Genomic DNA, 25,609 nt, shown 5'->3' with positions numbered 1-25,609 from the left:
AGATTATCGCTCTTTAAGAATATATTCTGAAGACCCAAGATTCAGACAAAATGTCTAATACATTGTCCACCTCTTCTTCGAAGTTGCACACACATTAAAAATAGGCTCTTTTTATATATTTGTTTAAATTATTTTAATACAGTTTATTACAAGCTTTTTAAATACAAAAAGAAAGAAAAGGAAAGCATTCCACCAATAGAGGCCACATGTCAGGGTAGCATCCAAGTATGTAGGCACTTTTCCCAGACCAGCCAATCGTTTTGTCTTTTCATTGGTTTGTGCGACTGGCTTTTTCCCTGACCCTATTTCAACCTCCAGAATTATCCTGTTGCACGCTATCCCAAGTCTACACATTGTGAAGTCAAGTTCTAGAGAATTCCATCTATCATGTCTCATATGTGGCCACTATCTCTTTTACAGATTTCTCTTTAAAACATCTAGTTCAGAAGTGCAATTCCCCTTCATCCGTGTCTAATAGCTGGCTCATATCTTCCACAAAGAAGGTCAGGGCAAACACCAGCTTCCTTTCTTCTCCTTCCATCATTCAATGTCACCAATCATCACCACTCAAAGTTCTATATTTCCTAATCTCAGCCTCAAAGTACTTTGTTCTAAGTCATCTTAGTTTCGGGCAAACAATTGTTAGATGTTTTAGCGTTTCTTTGCTATTTGAGCAGAATCGACAGATGGTTCTACATGGCCTCCCTTTTCTTTCTCAGGTTTAATATATCCTTTGTTGCAAACAAGTTTAACCTGAACTTTAGGAAGAACTTAGTATGAAATTTACAGGGAAACTTCTCTAAGTATATAGGCAACTTATTTAGAGCTTTAAGCTGCAAAACATATGCCTTCATGCATACGTGGTGTCTTCTTTGCTCACAGGTTTCAATCCAATCAAGCTCCCAGAGCTTTTTCTTCACAGCTTCTTGATTGATCGCCAGCATGTTTTTATCAGTATTAAGTTGCCTCAGAAGTGTTTCGCAGTTTTGCAGCCATTTTTCAAAAACACCATCTGGGTTGCTTGGATTCAACGTGCTTAAAATTTTGAACGGCGGCAGACTGTCACCCCCAATTACTTTCCTATATAAAACCAATGTATTCCATGTTACCCTCGCATTAATTGAGGTTAAGCCAATTTCGTAGCGTACACAGGCAGTAGGAGTACTTTTTGGGAGCTGTAAGATCCGCTTCCAAAAGGTGTTTTCACATTGTGACCAGAGCTTCTATGGGCAACCCAGCATATTTTCAGCCCCGTGAATCAAGGCAGGGATTACTTTTAATTTGTAAAATTCCATGACCGGCTTTAGGGAAAATTTCCCGAACTTCTTATTAAGCACTGCCCCTTGGAGCGCAAGGGCTTTACACTTCGCTTTGATTTTTAATGTCATTGGCTCATCTGTAATGTTGGAGTTTACCAGAAATCCCAGACATGGAGCCAGTGTTTATTTTCCTAGCATACACCCTTATGGTTTCTTATTCTTTTTTTTTGCCCATTTAGGTTTTTTAGTTGCAGGACTTCTGTTTTCTTTACATTGATCTCCAGGCAGTTCGTATGAAGGTATATTTTTAAGGATGTTAGCTTCCGCTGGAGACCAATTGGAGTCCTATAAAGCAGGACTATGTCGTCTGCATAAATCTTCCAACTTACCTGATTGCCGTTAATCTTTGGAGGAAAGGAAACAACATCTTCCAGAGCCCTTACTATGTCTGCAATAAACAGGCTAAAGAGTGTTGCGCCCAGTGAGCAGCCCTGTTTATCACCCCGTGAAGTTGTTATCAGGCATGAAAGTGTGCCGTTCTGGTCCAGACTGATTTGTATTTGTGTATTTGAGTGCAGTTCTTTAGTAGCCATAATCAAGCTAGGCGGGCAATTCATCTCCACCATCTTGGCCCATAGCTTCTCCCTGTTAACCCCATCAAAAGCATGAGCTAGCTCCACAAATGCCAAATAAACTGTGTTTCTTTTGCGTATTGCTTCCATCTTCAGCATGTTTATGATTAACAAATTCAGACCACAGCCTACTCCCCTGACGAAGCCTGTTTGTTGCAGGTCAAAGGAGCCTGATGTTTTGATCCAGGATGTTAAATGGTGGAGGATTTGTGTAGTGAAGACCTTTCCCAACACTTCAAGCAGTTCTATAGGCCTATAGTTTTTGGGATCCGTGCTTAGTCCCTTCTTAAAGATAGGCACAATTATAGCAACCTTCCAAGATGCAGGGGTCCTCTTTTCCTTCAGTATTATTTTGAAGAGTATTTCGCAAAAAAATGTGCCCATTCATTTGGGTGTTCGTTTAGCATCTGGTTTGTTAGCCTGTCGGGTCCAGGGACCCAATATGAACTATTTTGCTTGAAATTTGACAGAATATCTGCTCTTAAAATCATGATGTCCCATCTTTCTAATGAATTCAGTTGTGGTGTTATTCCTTGTTTTTTTTTAAAAAAGGTTTGAGTAATGTTCTATCCAATGTACTTCTTTTACCATGTTGTTCTGCGTTGCGGATTGCAGAGCTTTGCTCTCATTGATGATGGTCCAGAAGTCTCTGGTTTATTTTTCAAGACCTCTATCATCCTTTCGGTGTCTAGTTGTTCCATAATTATTTTATGGCTACGTAACCAGTTTCTGTACCTCATAGTCAATGTTTTTTTTAATTTGATTTTCTCCATATATTTTCTGAGTGCCCTTATATTTCAACGTAGCTCTCTCTTTTTCTTCACTATTGCTGGTTCGTATACATGATTAGTATGTCTTATTTTCCCTGCACATTTGTTTTTTCTGTGAATTTCTGTAGTAGTGAAGTATACTGCAGGCAATCGTTGTCTTTGTTTATAGTCTTGATATCTAGATTTCCCGTGAGATTTTTTATTTTGGCACTGTTCAATATCAGTCTATTGTGCCCTGGTTCCAAGGACAGGGAGTGCTTCCACAAGGTCACCGGAGCCTCCTTTTCCCACCCCCTTTTCCCATCCCATAGTCATTCTCACTTTCTGTAGTTTTAATAACTTCCAAACCGCAAGTTTTTCTCGTAACTTTTTCTGAGACAAGATAGTAATCAAGGATTGAACTCTGCTCATCTCTTTCATAAGAAGCTTTTGCAGGGATATCGCCGTGTATATTTCCATTCAGTAGGACCATATTTCTAATGTTCATCTTTTCAAGCCATACTTTTCTCAGGGCCTCTTTTCTGTTTTTCCTTTGTGTTTTGACAATATTTTTCGGCTCCCGGCCAATGATTTCCATATTCATGTCGCCACATAAAATAATTCTTGGTTGCGGGTCGTTGATCATGATCGCATCTAATATTTCACATATCTCATCAGCGAAGTTAAGTGCCCCCACCGCTTTGTGCTGCCAGTAAAGGTTGATTATGTGGATACCTGTGTCGGTGGCCAGGATTTCCGTCTATGGTTTTATGGTCGTTACTTTTATTTATGGCAAAGGATTATATGATTTCACTATTCTGAACCCACTTGCATTCTTAATCAAAGCAATTAAACCTGCCATAGGGTGTCCTTTTAAGTAACTAATTGTGGGGTTTAAATGCCAGTTCATAAACTTCCATGCATGTTGTTTTAACCACCATATCTCCTGTAGGCACACGACATCCAGATCTGTAAGAGCTTCTGAAGGGTTTTTTAAAAGATGGACATGTCCCTGTGTATTCCGGGATCGTGTATCTAGAAATTTCGTAGTCTGTTCTGGGCGTTATCTGGATTTTTGTGCTGTCAAGGCTACTGCCAGCCAGCCCCAGCTAACATCTTCTGTTTATCCGTCCGGTTTTTCACCCGGCATCCTGGGAAGTTTGTTGTTTCTTTCATCACATTTAAATGTTATTTTTATTACTTTTTTGGCTATTAGAATCTTCTTCTTTCTCTCTCTTCTTCATCTTTCAACACTTTACTTTTTCTGTTTGTTGAGGCCCATTTTGTTATCAATGTATTCCTTTTCATTGGCCAAAATCTTTTTCAGATTGTCATCACTATATTCAGCCATGGGTGTCCTTTGCTTAATTTCTTTCAGATCAAAGCCTAGGGTGTTCAAATCATGCCGACATTCAAGCAGGATTTCACTTATTGTTTTAGAGTACAAGTGAAGTAAGACTTGATCCAAGATTTCCTCCTGTATACATTGCGCTATCTTTATATCGTTTGATGATATTCATTTTAAGTGTGGAATGTGATGTAGCAGTTGCAAGACATTGTATCTATTTAATACAAGTCTGCCATCACTTAATGCACTTCTTTCAAGTAGAAGGCTGATCTTGTTAGCCGTCATCTTGGTTTTACCTGAATTATTTTGAGATATTTTGTCTTCACGCTGCCTATCTGTTCTCAATCGCTTTCTGATTCTTTTTTTTCCGGAACTTCTTTTTGACATCATCATTTAGATAGATTCCGTCCTCTGTTTTTCCTTCCTGATTATCTCTGCTCTTATTCATTATCTTTTTTGGCTGTCATTTTTGTTCATCAAAGGAGAAGTTTGTTGCTGGGATGTTCTTTTTCCGTCTCTCCTCGATTGTCATAAATTGAGGGTGTTTCATTTTTGCTCTGCCCTCTGTGTGTTTGTCATTGGAGTTCTATCTCGGCGGAGTTTCAAGGTTGCACTTACGTCAGCTGTTCGCTTTGAGCAAATCTGCTTTTAAATCAACTTGCGCAGGTGAGACTTCCTCTGTCTCAGAGTCCGAGCACCAGATGCATCGATCCTCGTCTACGAGGCCTCTTTCGTGCTGAACTTCTTCTTCCACATCATCATATGTTGAAAGATTTATTAGCTCCTCTCTCAACCTTTCCTCATCATTCTCTTTGGCCTTTTTTTCTTTTTCAACTGGGGCTTCCTTATCCTGGGCGTCTTCGTCATTTGCCAGTTTTAAGTTGATCTGGCTTTTTTGCTTTGAGGACTTGTGTTCTTCAGTTTGGATTGTTACATTAAGAGCCTTGATGTTTCTTAGAAACTTGCAAGAACACTTGGCTAGTGTGTTTCTTCCACGTGGCATGTTTTTCATTTTTTTCTTACATTTTCTTTGGGAAGCAGTCTCACGTATCCCATTTGCAGCTCCGTTGTTATTTTGTTTTTTTATCTTATCAAATATTGGTTAGCTTTCCATCGCTTCATTGGTCTGATTCTCTCCCTTGTCGGTCTCCACAATTGTTTTTAAGGCAGTCCCCTCTGAATTAGCAGAGGTTGATGGTCTCGCTAGAAAGTCATCACCGAGGCAGTTTTGACTTGTTGACTGCTCGCTTGCAAGTACTTGAGCCAAGCTGGCTTGCTCATATGCTTCCTGTGTTTTGTCCTTATTCTCATTTCCAGTTTCAGAAGTTTTTCGACAAACTGTTTACCTGGACACCATTTGTCTCTGATTCTTTGGTGGGTGCAGTGGGGCTAACTTATTCCTCTCCACCTCACTTGGTTTTCTTTTCTCACATACACTCTCACCAGTGCACACATTATTTTGAATTTGCGCTTGTTTTTACAGTGCTAGGACTTCTCTTGCAACCTCTGTGAGCAGCCTCGTATCCTCGCCGTTATTTTTTAAGAGGTCTTTAAGTATTTTGGCTGCTGTCTCATTTTTCTGCATTTCTTCGGTAGTTTCTATTTTTCTTTCCATCAGGTCCATCTCCATCTCCATCTTAGTCATTTCGAGCAATTAGCATATTAAGTTGGGCCTTAATTCATTCTCCATTATCTCATGGATTACTCTTTCATTTCTAGTCAATGAGGCTTTTTCCTGGGGGCAGCCTGTTGTTCTTCGGACTTTCGGAAATTCTCTTTGAAAAAGGAGGAATCCGAGGAGGACCCATCAGAGGAATCATTTGTGTCCCTATCTTCATTTTGACCACTTAAACTGACCTTTCCATTCTCATGGGATTCTCTTTTTTTTTCAAAGTCCTCTTAAAATTACTACATTTTTGTGAGCAGCTTATTAGGCCGGGTGGGCTGAACTCAATTCTGCTACTTTTTAGAGGTCGTCTTCGCTCATTCCAATCCTTGTTTCCTGTTAAGCCCGTAGAATTATCCAGGTCTCCATATGTGTTGTACCTGTCTCTGCCTCTATCTTCTAATAATAGTTGATCTACCTCGATGTTCAGCTCGGGGTTACTGTAGGTAGCTCCTCCAGCAGGAAGACCACTCATTTTTGCATTCAGTATTCTGAGGTCTTTAATCAGTTTGTCGACAACAGCAATTGAGTCGCGCCGGCCAGTGCCAGATGTTGTTTCCAGCCCTGTACCATCTTCTGGAGATAGATCACCTCGATTCTCAAAAATCTGATTTACTAGGGCCTGATCTTCATTTGAGACAAAACTTTCATCATCCACTAATGGAGGGTCCATAGAGAATAGTTCCAGTGGGGTTGCAGGGTCCTCCAGAGTTCTTTCACCAGCTGTGCACATTTTTTTCTGTTCATTCAGTAAAAAAACTTTGTTAAATGGTCGTTATGGTTAAGTTGCGCTACTAAAAACCTATGAAATTCAGTGAAAAAACGTTGTTAAAGGGACGTTATGGTTCAAAGTAAAACCGAAAAACCCCTGAAATTCGGCAGTTGTGGTAAGATAAGCAACCATAACTCGCACCGCCACCGTGCACTGCTAACACTAACACCCAGGACATCAAAGATGACATCACAAATGTCATTGATGACATCACTGATGACATCACATGTCTGACTCCCCCCTTTTTTCCTTTCCTGACATATCTAGGCCACATGATTTTCTTCAGTAACAGTCAGGAACTAAAAATTGTAAATTACTATATTCGTAGACTTATCCTTCAAGTATGTTCTTAGAATAATTCCCTTATGGTCCAGTCGTATCATATGAAACACATACATAGGAGAAGTCACAACCTTGAAAGACAGCAATCCTTTTTGTGCATTAAAATTATCAGTAGATTTATCAGCACTTTCTGATACATTTGATGTTTTTTATTACTGTACTTTCCCTGTATACGCTCATATTTTTATATGTTGTACTCACACTATTTTCCCTAGGGTCCAGACACATCATGTGATATATATAGATAGGGTAAGTAACAGCTTTGAAACAGAGTAATCATTTCTCTGCATAAAGGTAATCACTTAGGTTATGAACACTTTCTGCTACTATTGCTGTTTCTTTTTCCTACTTCAATTCCCTTGCATATATTCATATTTGTATGTGGTTTTGTCTCTTTGTGATTTGTGTATAATAATGCAATTATGTAGTAAGTGGGTTTTATTACCTACTTATCAGAAGTTTCACTGTACGCAAAACTCTAATATGAAAACAGTTATCATTTCAATATTCAACATGGCAAGCTTATGAATATTGCACCTCCATCATGTATGCTGCACACAATGCCTATGTTTCTACATGAGTACCTTAGTATACTGGATTGAAGTTAATAATAGAATGCTATTTATATCAATGCATAGCTTAATGCACTGATTAGCACTTGATATTTATTCCAATAATCTTTGACACTTTTTTATTAACATTACACTAAGAATCCCTTGTACAGACTTTTCATGAAAGGTAAATGCACATGTGATGTCATCAGTGATGTCATCAATGACATTTGTGATGTCATCTTTGATGTCCTCGGTGTTAGTGTTAGCAGTGCACGGTGGCGGCGCGAGTTATGGTTGCTTATCTTACCATAACTGCCGAATTTCAGGGGTTTTTCGGTTTTACTTTGAACCGTAACGTCCCTTTAACAACGTTTTTTCACTGAATTTCATAGGTTTTTAGTAGCGCAACTTAACCATAACGTCCCTTTAACAAAGTTTTTTTACTGAATTTCATAGGTTTTTAGTAGCGCAACTTAACCATCCCTTTAACAAAGTTTTCTTTACTGAATTTTATAGTTTTTTAGTAGCACAACTTAACAATAATAACTTTGACTTTATGTACATATAATATGGAACATACTGAACCCTTTCTACTGAATTTGACGGTCCGCAGACATGTGTGGACAACAGTACCACCACCTAAAAACTCTGGGGGGTATGTGTAATAGTTATATCATAACATAGGAACATTTAACAAATTCACAAAGCAGCACACATACAAAGTATATGTAGTAATACTTAAAAAATGTTACCCATATATGTAACACACTAACCTTTCATGTAAATACAATATGTTTTAAAATGGAATATACCAAAAGAAGATAAAGTGGCTTCCACCATAATTACCTCACAGACGCTCCACAACTAACAGCAAGACCAGACGTATACACTACTGATTACATATCTCACCAGACATAGTAAGTGCACTTCTTTTTACTCATATATTTATAAACTTTCTATATTAGAAAAAAAAAAACATATTACTTTTTTGTTTTCTCACAGAAATGTGTAGTACTCTCGACTGGCTAGAGGAGCATTTCCCACGAGAGGAAATGTTAGAAAATAGTCCACCTAATGGTACACACTTTACTATATAAACCAATTAATAAATATTATTCTGTATACATTTAACATATACATTTTTTTTTATTACAGACCATACAAAAATTCCAAGCATCTCACAACAACAATCAGAGGATATCACTCTACAGCAGATTAATCAAAAAATGGACGACCTTATGCAAAATTTTATGGATTTGAAAAACTTTGTGGAACATTATGTGAAACCCCCAACAGCACACCATTGTCCAACCTGCACTTGTCCCCCCTCACCCTACCCCACGCAGTTAACCCCAAACCCTGTCTATGGACCAAAGCGTTTCGATGAGCTTTCCTTCCCTTCTTCACCTGATCCCAGTTATCTAGAAATCCCTATATCTCCTGTTTTTGTTTCCGTTTCTGCCCCACCTTCCCAGTCATAATTGTATATATATATATGAAATAAAGTTACTTTTCTTATATTGTGTTGTAATTACTTTCAGTTCCTTGTGATAAAACCAATTTAGGTGTCCACGGACACCGCGGTTGTTCGGAAATGTTCATAAAGAAAAGAAAATGTGACTGTCCTGAGGACACTACATCTGTCCGTAATGTTCTCATGCAAGTTGAAAATGTTCTAAGAACACTCGTAGTGTCCTGAAATTTTCGTAAATAAACGAAAATGGAGGTGTCCTAAAGAACACTATGCCTATTCATAGTGTTCGATAGCAAACAGAAACTGTTCTAAGAACACTCGTGCTGTACTGAATTGTTCATAAATAAACGAAAATGGAGGTGTGCTTGAAACGCTATGTTTGTCCGTATTGTTAGCAAATAAATTAAACTGTGCTAAGAAGAAACGGCTGTCCGTAACTGTTCGTTTTACATGTGACGCACTTTTAATTAGTTCAGGACCCGAACACTGTCCGCAGAACATCAACACGCATGCGCAAAACAATGTCCGTACATTGGGTGTCCTGCGGACGACCGCTACCTTAGCGAACATGCTCACAAAACAATCATGTGACCGCACCCACGCTCATCTCGTGCTCTAAATGTGGATACTGTTCGTGTCCCCGACCAGTTTAAAAGTACATTTCCAAGTAATCCACAATATTTCTCATTAAAAAATCACCATACCACAAATCCCACATACTAATCCTAACTTTCCACATAGTTTTTGTGACTTTTTGAAACTTTTTTGATATTCGATCTGTCTTGCGGACGGCGAGCATGTCCGCGACCCGTGCGCAAGCACCCCGATATAAGACCACGCCCTAGAGTGCATTCTCATTGTGTTTCTGACTCTTCCACAGAGCACACTGCATTTTGCTGCATACTTTGCAGATTTTGAGATTTCCATCTCCAAGCCTATGACATCCATCGCTATACTATTACCACATGGTGCTACATCTGCCTCAGCACCACCCCCACCCCCCTCCACCACCACCATTTCCCCAAGGGCCTGAAGAGGGGAACAGGAGTGAGAATACAGAGGAGGAAGAAGAGGATGACGAGAATGAGGTAGAGGAAATCCCTACTACCTGCCCTCGGCGTGAATCTTGGGTGTGGCGATTGTTTACCGTTCATGGAAGCGGTCCTAAGTCTCATGCGAACCGTGTCACCTGTAATGAGTGCAAAATGGTACTCAGCCGCAGGAAGCATGGTTCGTATAGCTTTGGGACCACTACCATGAAGCGACACCTGCGCTCATTCCACACTGGGGCCATTCGCAAGGTTGTACCTTGCGAGAAGCGTAGTAGTTTGATTGCCTCTACTTCATCCTCCGTTCCTGATCCTGTCACCACAAGGAACACCTCTGTGGGACAGCGTCTTCCTCAAGCTGCCTCACAGGCCATACAGAATTCCAATGACCCTTACCTTTCGAGGGTCACAGTTGTATGTGTGTACTGTGACACAGTACTCTGCAGGGGGGAACGACTTTGGAGTGCTTTTGAGACGATCGTCTCAGAGCACCAGAAGACCTGCTCACTACCCAAATAAAAACTACATCTTCCTCTCTCAGCTCGCCCTTTCTTATGCCTGTGGTTGGTGTCCCCCTCCCTTTACCCTCCTTTCCCTCATCTCCCAGTGTGTCGTGTTTAAAAAAGAACAAAAAAAATACAAAATAACAAAAATCAAAAAAAAAATAAGGCTCTTTTCAGAGCCGCCTTTCACAGTTAAAAAATAGAAGTGAAGATACATAAAGCATAGCCATTTCCATTTCGGACAGTCCGCGAACAGAAAAACAATTGCATTGCTGCCCTATTGAAACCAATGCATTTTTCTCTAACAGGAAGTGGTGGCTCTGAAAAGAGCCTTTGGGAGGTGTTTGAATGTAAAACATTTTAACTACGTACGACGTACTTCAAAACGAATGCTGTATTTCTAAAAAAGTTCGCAATGCATTTTGTACTTTTCTCAGAAAAATCTGATTGCCAACATAAGTAAGATGGACTCCATCTTTGCGAAAAATGTATGTACTACGAAACAAAATATTTTCATTGTTAAAAGAGCACATGACAAAATCTCTTAGGAAGGCACAAACAGCTTTATTAACATTATGCCTTGCTTTCTCCATTTGTGGGCCACATGAGAAAGAACAAAGCCACACTTGTCTCTGCGCAATCCGTGAAAAAATTATTTTAGAGTTTGGAAACATGTCCATTATCTTCTGAAGTCCTTCTTTCATTGCAAATTGCAAAGAAATTCCAGAGACATGTCCTAAACTGTTCCCTCCATAATGAATTACAATTATGCCTGGATGTTCCTCTATCTTCAAAGTTGCACAAGTCCAACCACTTCATTGCACGCACTCCATGCCAGTGCACTTACATATGTGGGAATCCAAGATCTATAGATACTCCACAGCTTTCTGCATGCACCTTCAACCAATGAATCCACAAGTCTCCCAAAATCCATACAATCTTCTTTTTGAAACACTCAGCCATAGCTATCTGTTCTTCTCTCTGCAAAAACAATATCTGAGAAAACCTCTTCTAGCACAACACACTCACTAAACTTTACTGACCAATCCCTTGCTTCATCCAATCTCATTTCCATACCTCCCCTCCCCAAATTCCCCGGATGTAATACGCGGTGTCCTAGAAGTACTGCCATGTCCACAAACATATTGTAACATGTACAGCCCTTCTACCATTTCGATTTCACTCTCTGTGCCATTCCCTCATTGGATGTAGCTAAGCAATCACATGACCATCCACCAATCAAATCCAATAACTCTACATGTAACTGCATCATCATAGAACAGCACTACAAATGTACGGTGTATCTCTCGGAGTACAAGTCTCATACCATTGACAACCACGATCTACGAGAAATACTATATACAAAAATCCAATATTTCTACTTGCAGCTTGGTCCATATCCATATACATGAACAGAAAGTACAGGTATGCATATTTTCTACACAGTACATGAACACATTTTTTAACCGACTTTTACCTTCTATAATCTGAAAAATGAATGGACGATCATTGTTTCATTGTCCTAAAATGACCTGTCACTTACCAAACCTTATATCGTTTAATTTCTTCATACACACACACACATGCAGATACTATTAAACTAACATTTTTCGAAATAAAATATATACACGACATATAATCACACAAAATAACATACACACTCTATGATCAAATCTCAAACAATAATATTTGTACAAACACATAATTGGTTTTAATTCTTTTCGTTTATATAAGTACTTACATACATTTATATAGGACAAGCAGACTATGACATTCACTCACTGTTACGTGCAAAAGCAGGCTATGACAATGACTCACTATTACGTGGAAAAGCTTAGTTACAAGAATAGTGGTATACGTTGGTAGATTATGAATTCCACAAACCATAGTAAAGATATTTTCTTTCCTACTTAGTCATAATATAGTTTTAATGGTTTCCAGGAAGGCACTGAGCATTTCAATTTTAAAAAATCTATGTCTAAAATGAAAACAGTGCTATATAGCAACCAAATTACTAATTTCTTTCTTTTACAATTGCAGTGAAGCCCATTCTCCTGAATAGAAGCAGCCGATTTTGATTTACAAAGAACAACTAAGAAGCAAACTACACATTTTTGAAAAAAAAGTAAGTAGATTGTTACCATAATATTTGATTTATAACTCACACGCACTGTACGGTGCATTCATGGTATTTCTGTGCCTAAAAATAGAGATTCTGCACCATTCTGACCAAAAATCCCCCCGTCTTAAACAGTGATCTCCTGTCAGAATGGCCCTCAAATTCCTATTTTTCGGCACACAAATTACCCAACTCAGCCGCTAGAATGTAGATGTTGTAGAACAAACAACTGTTTTAATTGTATAGCTTTACCTATATTATTTATTCTTCTCCACACCACCGGCTTACTTTTTTCTGTCATCTGAACCCCAGTTTAGTAACACATTAATTGAAGAATACCCATCCCTGGTAGTTCAACTTCCCAATTCACAATCACACACCATTACATACATCTTTATCATCTTACTCAAACAATCATGCACACAACACACATGCATTGCAGAAAACCCCAACCCATACCTTCTGTATTTTTTTCAACAGACGCTACAGAATGCCCACCAAAAAGCAACTCCGTAGAAAGGGACGCAGAAGTAGAGCAAATGAAAAAAAAAGTCTCCAACATAAACACCCATCTATAGCAGAATTTGTAAAAAATGTTAAAACACAACAGCTAATACAGTCATGTTGTGAAACAGAAGAAGTTTCTAGTGCACAAACTTTGCCTCCTCTATCACAAAGTAAAACGACCCAAAAAACTATTAACAGAAAATCAACTATCACTACAAATAAAACGTCTTTTATAAATCTTCATATAGTACAAAGTAAGCATACCAAGAAAAGTATATTAGCCAAAATGTTCCATCACAAAGTCCTTCAAAATCTGATAAAAACAGGAGAGAAACCAGGTTCAACACTTCAAACCTATCGTAGGAAAGTAATCTTAGAAGCGTTGATAGACAGTGCAATTCTTCTCAAAAGAAACTTATGTATTGTTGTGTTAAACAGAATTAAACCACTAACAAAACTAATAACTAAACTTCAAAAAAGACTTCTCAATAAACGAAATGTGAACAGAAATAACTTCTTAAATATCAGTGGAGGTGAATAGAGTCACACTACAAGCACAGAACCATACTTTAATGAAGAAGCATACAAACAAAAGCAAACAAATACAATTTCCATACATAGCAGTGGTCGAGGTTATGAAAAAGTTAATAATACCATAATGGAACAAGAAGTACTCCTTACAAAAATTTGCCCTGAAAACTTAGATTTACCCCTCCATTCGACTGAATCAGAACATCTAATTTACACATGGCCATGCACGTCAATGTGTAACATTCCCAAAAAAATGTTCCAATCTTTACGCCTATTCCTCAACATGTGAAAAGCAAAGACAAAATCAAAAATAAAATACTGCAAAGTATGGATGCTTGTCCAGTACGCAAGCACACAGGACTGCAATGATATTTGTTGGCCTGCATATCAGGAGCTACTTGCAAAACAACCTTCCATGATATCAAAAGGATATCAACACATCATGCAAGTATAATAAATCTAGTTTATAAACTGTATTATGCAAAAAGTCCTGCTTTAGCACTAGCCAATTTAAATAACAATCTTCTACATGGTACACCAAAAGACATACTAGAAGAAATCGAGTATATACAGAAAAAATATTTTGGACATGAAACCCACTTACAAGATGAAATAGCTGTCAACCAACTTCGTAACAAATCTGCACATGGCAACCTTTCACTACACACATACAAAGAAGAAATACTAAAATTTCAAAGCACTTCAGCTGAAGTACCAAACCACATGTGTGTATGTTGCCGCAGAAGGTGTTATAAAGGTAACACAAAAACTATAGACCTTTCATACAAAATAGAAGACAATGAAGATTCTAAATGGTTTGAATTAGTTCTCTACCTTATAGCAGAAAACAAATACGAAATAACTGACCCCATAATACTTTGCAGTTACTGCACTACCAAACTTGAAAACAACCAAGCTCCTTCACGTGCTATCTCAAATAACTTGGAATTACATCCACTACCAAAACTCCTTCAACAACTTAATTTATATGAGAGCATCATAATTCAAACAGTTCATCCATTTCAAGCAATAACACGCCTTCAACCAAAAACTGCAAAATCACCTCACTCTGAATTAGTGAAAGGTATTCGTGGAAAAGTAGTGTATTTACCATTAGATCTAAAAGAAAATGTGCACACTCTAGGAATGCAACGTCCAATGCAACAATCTTTAATTATCTTGGTAAATGGAGTACCTAAAAAAGACAAAAGAATTTGGCAACAACTGGTAGATTTACATAAAGCTAGAGAAGCCCTGCAATATATCAAAGAGAATAATGATTATTACAAAGAAATTAATATCGAAGAAAACTTGAAAGATACAGCTGAAATAATTCAAGAGACACAAGAAACTGGTCAATTTGAGCTCCTAGATCCTGCTACAATAGCAAACACTTTAGACCATTATACAATACACCCATTGCACTCTAATGACACCATAGAAGATGTACTGGAAACGTACCAAATGCATCAAACAAAAGGATCACCAATCAGCATATGGGAAAAAAGTATAGAAGCACATGCTTTTCCTCTACTCTTTCCTACTGGCAAAGGAGGAAGATACAATGATAGACCAGTTCAAATATCAGCATCATAATATCGCTCATTACGAATGTATTCTAAAGATCCCAGATTTCGACAAAATGTGGAATACATATTCCACCTACTCTTTGAAAGTGAACTAGCAACTTTATGTTACGGAGTTGCACACTTATTAAAATCAGGATCACACTTTCAAAATATGACAGCCACACAATTATTACATAAAGTTCAACAAAAAGATGAGGTTTTACAGACAAATCTTACAAATCTATTAGCAAATATGCAAGGTACTAAAGAGTACTGGTTTCAACGCCATGGAGATGTACGTTGTATGATCAGAAACCTTGGCCCACCCACTTGGTTTGTTACATTAAGTTGCGCAGAATATGCATGGGAAGATTTACATGCTTTCCTACGCATATCAAACGAAAACAAAACAAACATAGATATACTAACACCTGGAGAACTTTGTTCTCAGGATCCTGTTAATGTTTCTAGATATTTTCACCATCGCTTCATTGCTATGCTACATTTTATTTATGATAAAACTGTTCCTCCCCTTGGAGAAGTGCAACACTTCTTTTGGAGAAAAGAATACCAAGCCAGAGGAGCGCCACATGTCCACATGCTTTTATGGATTAAAGATGCTCCTAAATTTGGTCAAGACAGTGATGCCACTGTTTTACAGTTTATTGAAAAATATGTCACTTGTGAAATTCCATCAGAATCCACAAATAGTGATCTTCATGCAAAAATCTTACAATTCCAAAGACACAAATGTGGCAAATATTGTCGTCGCAAATACTACACCAAATGCCGATTTGGTTTCCCTAGACCAGTTACAAATACAGGTCAAGTGAACAACCTCATGTCTTCAGTTAGACATAGTGTTAAAGGTAAGTCACCTAAAAATACATATTGCATAAAAAGAAAAGAAGAAGAAAAATATATCAATGATTACAATGCAATCATTGGCCACTTATGGAATGCAAACATAGATGTGCAGTACATTGCAGACAATTCTACTGCAGTTGCACGATATGTCACAGCATACTTAACCAAATCAGAAAAGACAGAGCTCCAAGACCTCTGGAATGACCTGTCATCAGATAAAACGGTGTCTCAGAAATTATACAGCTTGGGCATAAAAATGCTGTCCCATAGAGAATGTGGATCCTATGAAGCAGCTGATCGATTAACTGGTACTGCATTGTATGGTAAATCTGCAAATATAGTATGGCTAAGTCTTGTTCCAGCTAAATCTAGAAAAAGAGTTCTAAAATCATACGAAGATATAGAAACAATAGCCAAACATGATCCCAACAGCCAAGACATTTTAAAAAACAATTTACTGGACACATACTACCCAAACAGGAGTACCACTTTGGAAACCATGTGTCTATACCACATAGCCTACACATACAAAAATAATATAAAACCTGATGAGCAAAATCGTAAATACAAAGTGACAAACTGTGATGGCAGCTTAGTAAAACTCACCAAACCAAATTTAATTAATCATATCAAATTGTCATTAAAGACTCCTCAACATAAAGAAATATATTACATGTCCCTGCTACAACTCTTCAAACCATGGAGAAAAGGAGCAGAAATACTAGATACCTATGACTCATATGAAGACGCTTTCAAAGCCAATGAAAGCAGTATAACTGATGTAAACTTTGCACATTACAAAACAATGTTGCGCAATGAACAGCAACACGAAGAGGAACTCCAGGCCCAACTAGATAAGGACACTCCTGACAGTAGTCAACCTTCTGTCACAGGAAGCCAAGAACCACTGGGAGAACCATTAATAGCAAATGAGGCAGAATTAGCTATGATAGAAGTAGAAAACACCATGTGTCACTTTGAAGTTAAAGAAGACTAAACTACACTACAATCAAAACTAAACAAAGAGCAACGTAGCATTTTTCAAGAAATAACAAAAGAAATTGCACATGGTGTGCAACATGAAAACAAAGAATGCACCTACCAAAATTACAAACCTATACTATTGTATGTCAGTGGTGAAGCTGGTTCTGGCAAAACATTCCTAATCCAAATCATCAGTAAGTTCCTTCAACAATTGACAAACAACAAACTGTCAGCTGTTGTCGATGCCCCCACAGGTTTAGCTGCCTACAACATAGGTGGTGTCACTTTACACTGATTACTACTCCTGCCAGTAGAACACCAAAACAAGTTAGATTATTACAAACTTTCTGCAGAAGCTGCAATGGAAGTACGCAGAGTATTGAAACAAATGAAAATGCTACTAATAGATGAAGTGAGCATGGTGTCCAACCTAATGTTGGCTTTGATTCACCTCAGATTACAAGAAGTACTCAAAACAAACTATGCAGAGCTATTTGCAGGAAAACACATAATTGTTTTCGGAGATCTTCTTCAATTGATACCTGTAAAAGGTGAGCCTATTTTTAAAACATTAGGACACAAACTCTGCCGTAAAACTGTTGGCAGCATTGGAAATGTCAACCTTTGGCAACATTTCCAATACAGTGAATTAACAGAAAACATGCGCCAATCTGCAGATCTCACTTATGCCAACATCTTAAAAAGTATCAGAGTTGGTATACTTTCTAGAGAAGCAGAAGCAATATTGAAAACTCAGCACATTCATGCACTTTATGGTGATAATGCATGTGCTACAGATGTTATGGAACAATTAGCCCACAAAAATGTCAATTGTATGGCCTTAATGCCAACTCTTGCAAGCTGTTTCAAATTCAATGAAACAATGTTAAGCAAAGAAATGCAACCAATTATGGAAATTAGCACCACAGACAAACTAGATGTACATGGAATGACACTACCCATGTGTGACCAAGCCACAGTAAGACTAAATAGTTTATAAAAATCAATCTCAAACACAGCAGGCTTGGAAAAGATATTAAAATTATACTTAAATTGCAGAGTAATGCTTAAACGTAACCTTGACGTGGACCAAGGACTAGTTAATGGAGCAATGGGTACAGTTGTTGGCTTACAAACATACCCACGTGACAACAAAATTCAGTTTGTCAATATTCTCTTTGACAAACTTTCAGAAGTAAAAAGAATAGGACGCTCAACCGCTCGATTCCTTCTCTTCAAAGACATGTATGTACGCAGAGAACGATTTTCTCTAACTCTTGCATTCACAGTCACCATTCATAAATCACAAGGTGTTACTCTAGACAAAGCAATGATAGACATTGGTAACACAGTCTTTAAAGAAGGCATGAGCTACGAAGCACTGTCACACCTACGTACAATTGACGGTCTATTTCTAATAAACTTTGATGCAAGTAAAGTAAACGCTGATATTCCTTGCATTGTATTTATTTATTTTATTTATTTAACATTTATAAAGCGCTCACACAGCCCGCAGGCATCGAGGCGCTGTTACAGGGATTGTTTGTTTTTTCTTAGTTGCGTAATTGTTTTTTTTTTTTTTTTCTCTTAGTTGCGTATTTATAACGCGCTTAAACACCCAGAGGTTTTTAAGCGCGGACCCGGGGATCGAACCTGTTGTTGCTTCGTGTCGTCCTGCTTCCAAGACGCGCACGCTGCCGCTGAGCTATCCTCCCTTGTAGAATACAATAGACTTCGTTCACTATACACCCCCCATCTACAAACATATCCTGTTCCACAAAAAGGAACATTTTCTAAAAGAAAACTAAATCAAACAGAAAGGCAACAGGATGTCACTGCAAATCCTCCAAAGGGACTAAAAGAACCTAAAACTTCATCAAGTACCACAAGCAAAAAAGAATCAATTAGGGCAAGTAAACCAGGTACTTCTTTAAAGAACGAAGACAAACTCCAAAAAAAGCAGTTAGATACAGAACTACCTGGACCATTTAAATTCTCAAATATAGTTGGTGTAAATTGCTATGCAAATGTAGCAATGAATATTCTATTTCAATTACCACCAATTGTTGACAACATTTACCTACACAGTACAGACCCATTGTGTTTGCAAATGTTAGTACTTCACAGAAATGCAGCAAACAATCCTGACAACACGTATAGTGTTTTTGGAATAAGACGACAATTGGACTACTGTGCTGGAATGGTGAAATTCACTATAAACTCACAGGAAGATCCACAAGAATTTCTAATGTAGCTACTATTAGTACTGGAAAACAAAAACATACCTATAAATGAAATCTTCCAGATTTCATACATGTGGAAACATACATGCACTCTCTGCAACAATGTGCCACAAGAACAAATCCCCAATGAGTGCTGTGTCTATATATCAATACCTAATTTTGAATCCGTTCCATTTCAGCAACTTGCACAAAATGCAAACCACGGTAGATTATGTTCTACCTGCAATTCAGATAATCGCTCCACGTTACTAATACAAACACATAGTAAATACGTAATACTAATGCTTCTACGTTACAATGCAGATGGTACGAAAAACAACCGCAAGCTGACTGGATTCACACATGGTCAAATTTCACTTGGTAGGAAAACCTTTACAACAATAGGTATAATGTACCACGCAGGAGCCACAACCAACTCAGGGCACTACACTGCATATATAAAAAAAATGTGGATGGTTTGAATGTAATGATAGTACCGTTACTCTAAAGCAGAGATTACCAGCTAATCTTACAAACGCATATTTAATGTTCTTAAAACCAAAATTTGATAACTGAACTGTACTTAAACCTTAAGTACACTTGTAGTAAAAAAATATAAACTGTCACAATATTTTAAAACCTATCTAACTGCCCAAAGATTCTATAACAACTAATCAGATAAATTAATACCACTCAAATAGAGCAAAAAATAGACAGTTACAATCCGCCTATTGGTATCTAACTGGGCCAAGATTTTACAATATCCAAACAAATACGTAATATCTTACTGCTCACAAAAACTAGAACAATCCAATGCATAAAGCATTAGGCAGAAAGAACAAGTAAACGCGGAAAACAAACAAATAATTAAATTGTAGCATAACAGAAAAAGGTTTTTTTTTTTTATCCAACATGGATTTTTTTCTCCCACAGACCCAATGATTTTAGCAACAAACACAGAAACTTTGCACATTGCACAGTACTCTGGTTTATAATCTACTGAATATGAGGGTCAATAAAAAGACGAAAATATTGATTATACAATGTAATAAGTCATTATAAAATACTAATACTAACATGCTATTTTCTTTTATTACAGAAATGAACAAGAAAAACATGGACTCCCATTACTAAACCAAATAGTACGTATAACAAAATAAATACAACCATCGCAGCATATCACACCCATACAAGCTTATAACATTGTTCCTTATAAATTAGTTTTTGACCCAAAGTTAAAAGCCACTATGGGTGTGCTATGCTGCGGTGGTTGTGGCCAGGGCATACACTCTTGGGTGCATGGCCAAATGGCCATGCACCCAACATTCTATACCCTGGCCACAACCACCCCAACATATCACACCCATAGATGCAAACATTGCAACCATTGTTATGTCCGCGGACGGGGGAAGGTCCTAGGACACATTCAACTTGCCAGAGGACAATACAAACAGCATCCTCAGGACACCCCCATTTTCTTTATGTACGAACATTTGTGGACACCGCGATTGTTCTTAAAACATTTTCACCTTGCCAACGAACAATACAGACAACGTCTCCAGGACACCCCCTGCAAACATTCCAAGACCCCACGAGTGTTCTTAGAACACTTTCAAGTTGACACCGAATCCATTCTGTTTATTTACGAACATTCCAGAACAGCTGTGTTGTCCGCAGACAAATCGAACACAACAAAAGCATCTAGCCCATAAATAAAATACAACTTTGAACCTATCTCATACTCCCCCATCCTCCCCAAAGACTTCTACACACCAACACACTCTACTAAATACACATTTTGAACAAACTTTCACCGCGCTGTCCGCGGACGTCCGCAAATGCAAGATGGCGGGCACGACAGAAAATCTGTCGAGCATTCACACACCGCGCCGCCCAATCAGCGAACACGTCGCATGTCCGCAGACATGACGCAAGCCGCTGGGCCAATCGGGGTGCTGTCCGTGGAGCGAACAGGGAAGTCTGTCCGCGAAGCAAACACAGATATCACTAATTTTTTTGCCTTACATTTTGGTCATTTTTAAAAAAATAACTGGACGAATTTATACCAAATTTGCAAAAGCACGCTTTCGGGACCAGGCTGCCGCTCCTGCCGCAAATTTGGTGTAAATCCGTCCAGCGGTTCGGGCTGTAGTTGTGTGCAAAGTTTTTTCCCATTCAGTCTATGGGGAAAAAAAAGTTTTGGGACCCCCCTATAACTTTTCCCCCCATGGACGAATCCTCACCAAACTTTGCAAAAGAAATTCAGAGTGGGCCATATACTTTTTTTGCAAAGTTTGGTGAGGATTCGTCCAGGGGGAGCAAAGTTATAAGCCGCCCAAAAAGTGCTCTTCCTATGGAAACACCAACTTAACCATAACTACATGGCCGCTACAGCGGCCATGTAATACATATATATATATATATATATTCCCCCTTCGTCCATGGGGCCCACTCCTGTTGTTTCTTGTGACTGCCCCTGTGGGCCGCGATGGCTCTCCAATGTCATCAGAGCCAACTCTTAGCTGCATTATTTTCCTGTCAAGTACTCTGGACGGGGCTAAAGAGGCCCGCCACATCAACGGAGCTAGTTTTTCTGGTTCTATGGACGAAAGCAGCACTGGGACAGTCGAGGTAGTTTGGTCCAAAGTCTCTCCCCCAACTGTTGCATTGACAACTTGTTAAAGGGCTGTTTCTACTACCAGGTAAATTGTTGTGTGTCCTACTAAAGGTGGAGACCTCGACCCTGGGGCCCTCAGTAGCGTTCGTCTGGTTAGTTGGCTCATAGTCTGTGAAGGTTTTGTAGCAGCGGTCTTGAAAATTAAGTTTGAGTTAACATTAGAAGCGGCGGATAGGGTTTTTCCTTGTGAGTCTAATGTAGGCTGCCCCCTGCACAAGTCACTCCTGACATATTGTTGTTGTCGGTTACTGTTACAATTTGTGGATCCAACGGATCACCAGAGAGTTCAGAATGTTTGTTTAATATACGACCATCAATCGTTCAGATGTCTTTAGTGACTTACTTGGCTGGATCCTTATTTTTTTCGTCTCCCTTACAGGTAGAGTCGTGCAATTGCAGCACCGGTGCTGGGAGTAGGTCTGTGGGGGCAGCTTCATGTTCATGGAGTGAGTCTGGGACCCAGAAGCCTCCATCAGTCTTCTCAACTGCAGTCGTGTCCACTTCAGACCACCAGGAAGACAATGAACACTCCATCATCATTCTGCATCGCTCCGCGACTGACAAGGGTTCTTAAGGAGTTAACTTTGCCCGGCAGTAAAAAAAAGTGAAAAAACACTAGATTCGAGGTGAGAAATGCCGCTGGTCTCACACAATGAACACTCCCTCGTCACTCTGCATCGCTCCGAGAATGAGAGGGGTTCTTATAGAGTTAACTCTGCCCTGCAGTAAAAAAAGTGAAAAAGAAACACTGGATTTGAGGTGAGAAATGCCACTGTTCTCACACAAGGAACACTCCCTCGTCACTCTGCGTCGCTACACGACTGACATCGGTTCTTATGGAGTTACAATTGTAAGGGGATGGAGAAGGAGGCACAACTGTCATTTCAATTTAAAGTTTCTACTGCTTCAAAATATGTGAGATTCTATTTGTTGCTGTTATATTGTAGTGAAACTTCAGGTGCACCAGGGCGAATGTCACGGGGCCACTCGGGACTGGTAGAAAGACTAGGGAAGAGGGCATGTATTGCTACATGCCAACCCTTAGTGCACTCCAAGTGGAGTTCAATCCCAAAAACATTAATGTTGCCGGCATGTGGGGTCTAATACAGGTCCCACTGCTTGCTGTTCAAAGTTTAGCGTATTATTATAGAGGCTTATATTGGGATTTCAAAATACAAATGTTCAATGTAGTTAAGATAGGTGTATAACCTCTAGTTAACTTATAGTTTGACAACTAATTGTTTGTCATGCACTTAATTCAGTTCATAAAATGTAACGAACAATTCCTTCATACAATAATTTACACCATAGAGAGTCAGAAAACCCTAAGTGGGTTATTTTACAAAACCTTTTTTAGTGATCATAGTGAAAGTCCCACCATAGTTGGTTTGTCTCCCAAAATTTGTTTTAGTACATTCACAATTTGTAAGTGTTTTGTTTCACACATAGATTTGCAGATAAATTTGCATTTGTAAAGTCCCTTTTCCCTGTTTGTGATAATAACAAAATCAAATAATATCATAAAGTTCTTTGGTTCAAAGTCACCAATCCAAAGTAGCATCAGGATATTTCAATGTATTGCCAACGCGTTTCAGACTTCACACCAGTCCATCTTCAGGGCCAATGATACTATTTGTTTCCAAAAGTTCTATAAATTCGTGATTTCAGTTCCTGAAGCAAAAAACATAGAAGGTATTCTACTATCAGTGTGATTACTCTGGGTCAATCTTGACAATCTCATATTTAAGCCAATTATCACTTTCAGAGCTGCAACTCTAATAATTATAAACATAATACTCAAAGTACCTCTTTTATAGTGCCAATAGCACCTTTATCTTTGGTCTTTGGACACACCCTCTAGGTAGGATCGATTGTGCGTAGTTCGCTGTGTGTGTAGTCAGTTATACCTCGAGAAGACTCTCACAAGAAGAACTTCTGGAAAAAAAACAGAGTAGAATGTCGGTTCAGTGCATGTTTCTAGAGGGATTATAAATACATTTGTATGCCATCATTTACAAAATTGGTTCCTATGAAAAGACCCTTAATATTAATGGAGTGAACTGAATCATCCCTCACACCCTCCTTAGTTGGCAAGCTAGGCAGGGGTAATTCTAACCTTAACAGTGTTCAGAGTAACTCGATAGCTCTGTGGCAAAGAAGGAGCTGGTTTGCTGGTTGGGTAGTGACCTATCCCTCACCTCTCTACGCGAGGTGCGTGTGTGCCCAGAGTCGTCAGGTGTCCGGATCTCGAGGTGCTTCCTCCAGTCCGTGAACTTGCAAATGTAGACTGTGTTAGGTGTTGTTTAAGTACTTTTACGCATGCCTTTCGGCGGGCCAGGCCGCTTCCCAATCGCGCATGCGCATGTGGGGTGTTTATAACAGAACCCACTGCGCATGCACTGGTGAATAGCACAACGCACATGTCCTGATCGCATTTCATTCTGCGCGTGTGCAGAGTGTGCACCGCGCCACCCTGAGGCTTGCACACTACCGACCTGCACATGCGTGCGTGCTTCTTCCTCGTTCCTGCCAGGGAAACGAGAATGTGTTGCGTATTTCCATGCTGATGGTGTCTAAGAGGTCCTAATAGTATGTCAATTACCGGACTATTGGGGGCTCCTACTGATGTAACCATATGATCATGGACAATTCTACTAACTATGTGTCTCCCTTCCATATCCCACTACCTGGAGACCGATGTGCCAGATAGTAATGCCTGTTAAGCCTGATTTTTTAGAAATACCTGTTAATCCTGTTGATCCTGATTTCAGGGCCACAACGTCTCGTTAATTCTGGGTTATTAATAGGTGTAGGAGATTCTGAGTGCTAAATGGGGAATCGTGTCATAGGGCCCCAGCTCAGGTGAGTGGGGAGTAGCGCAGATAGTTAGTCTGCTAGGGTCCCCGTCTATCCTATGCTGTAGCCAAGGTGGCACGATTCTCCGTCCCTCCAATTCTGGCTATTGAAGAGGGTACATTGTTGACTGTATACCTAATGTTTTACATGGCCATGGGGTTTACTAGCTCCAATGTGGTATCATGCTCTCATCTGGGAGGGGCTTTTCCTGTCTCACTCATTATGACAAAACTTAGTCTTACTTTATGTACATTCCACATTTGTCCCTGCCGACCTGCCGGCTCACTCTCTACAGCGATTCCTCCTGTACCTTAGTTTCACAATTCAACCCGAACAAAAAGTTTTGAAACATGTAACAGGCATTTTTTAGTGTGTATTATTTTAGAGATCATCATATGACTTTAGGTCAAGGGCCCTTCATACCCTTAAGGTCAGGCATCAAGAGAGATCCACTTCTCGTTCATATGCATCAAACAGAATATATCAGATCGAACTCCAAATCAACTTTACATTGCGATGCATCAAACATAACACATCAGATCGAACTCTACATTCATGCCTCTAGGGCTAAGACAATCAAGGGTATCAATCCATGTTATCTCCCTCTGGTGGAGAGCTCTTACAATATCTCCACCTCTACGGCCCAGTTTCACATGTTCAAGTATTACACATTTCATTTGTGCTACGGAATGTCTGGCTTGTGAAAAGTGTATTGCAACAGGCGATTTCTGGCTTGTTGTTCTAATGTTGGATTTATGCTCTGACCAGTAAAAATAAGTGAAAAAACACTGGATTCAAGGTGAAAAATGCTGCTGGTCTCAAAAAAAAAAATGTCGTCACTCCGCTCTTATTTTTTAAACATGTTCACTACCCAATTGCTTAAAAAAAATAAAAGACAAAGATGAAGTTTTGCCATCAAGTATCACAATT

Source organism: Ambystoma mexicanum, chromosome 4p (genome assembly GCF_040938575.1).
Source record: "Ambystoma mexicanum isolate Mex_15411 chromosome 4p, UKY_AmexF1_1, whole genome shotgun sequence".
Classification (NCBI taxonomy): Eukaryota; Metazoa; Chordata; class Amphibia; order Caudata; family Ambystomatidae; genus Ambystoma; species Ambystoma mexicanum.
The sequence above is the reverse complement of the archived record's forward strand: the minus strand, read 5'-3'. Positions refer to the sequence as shown.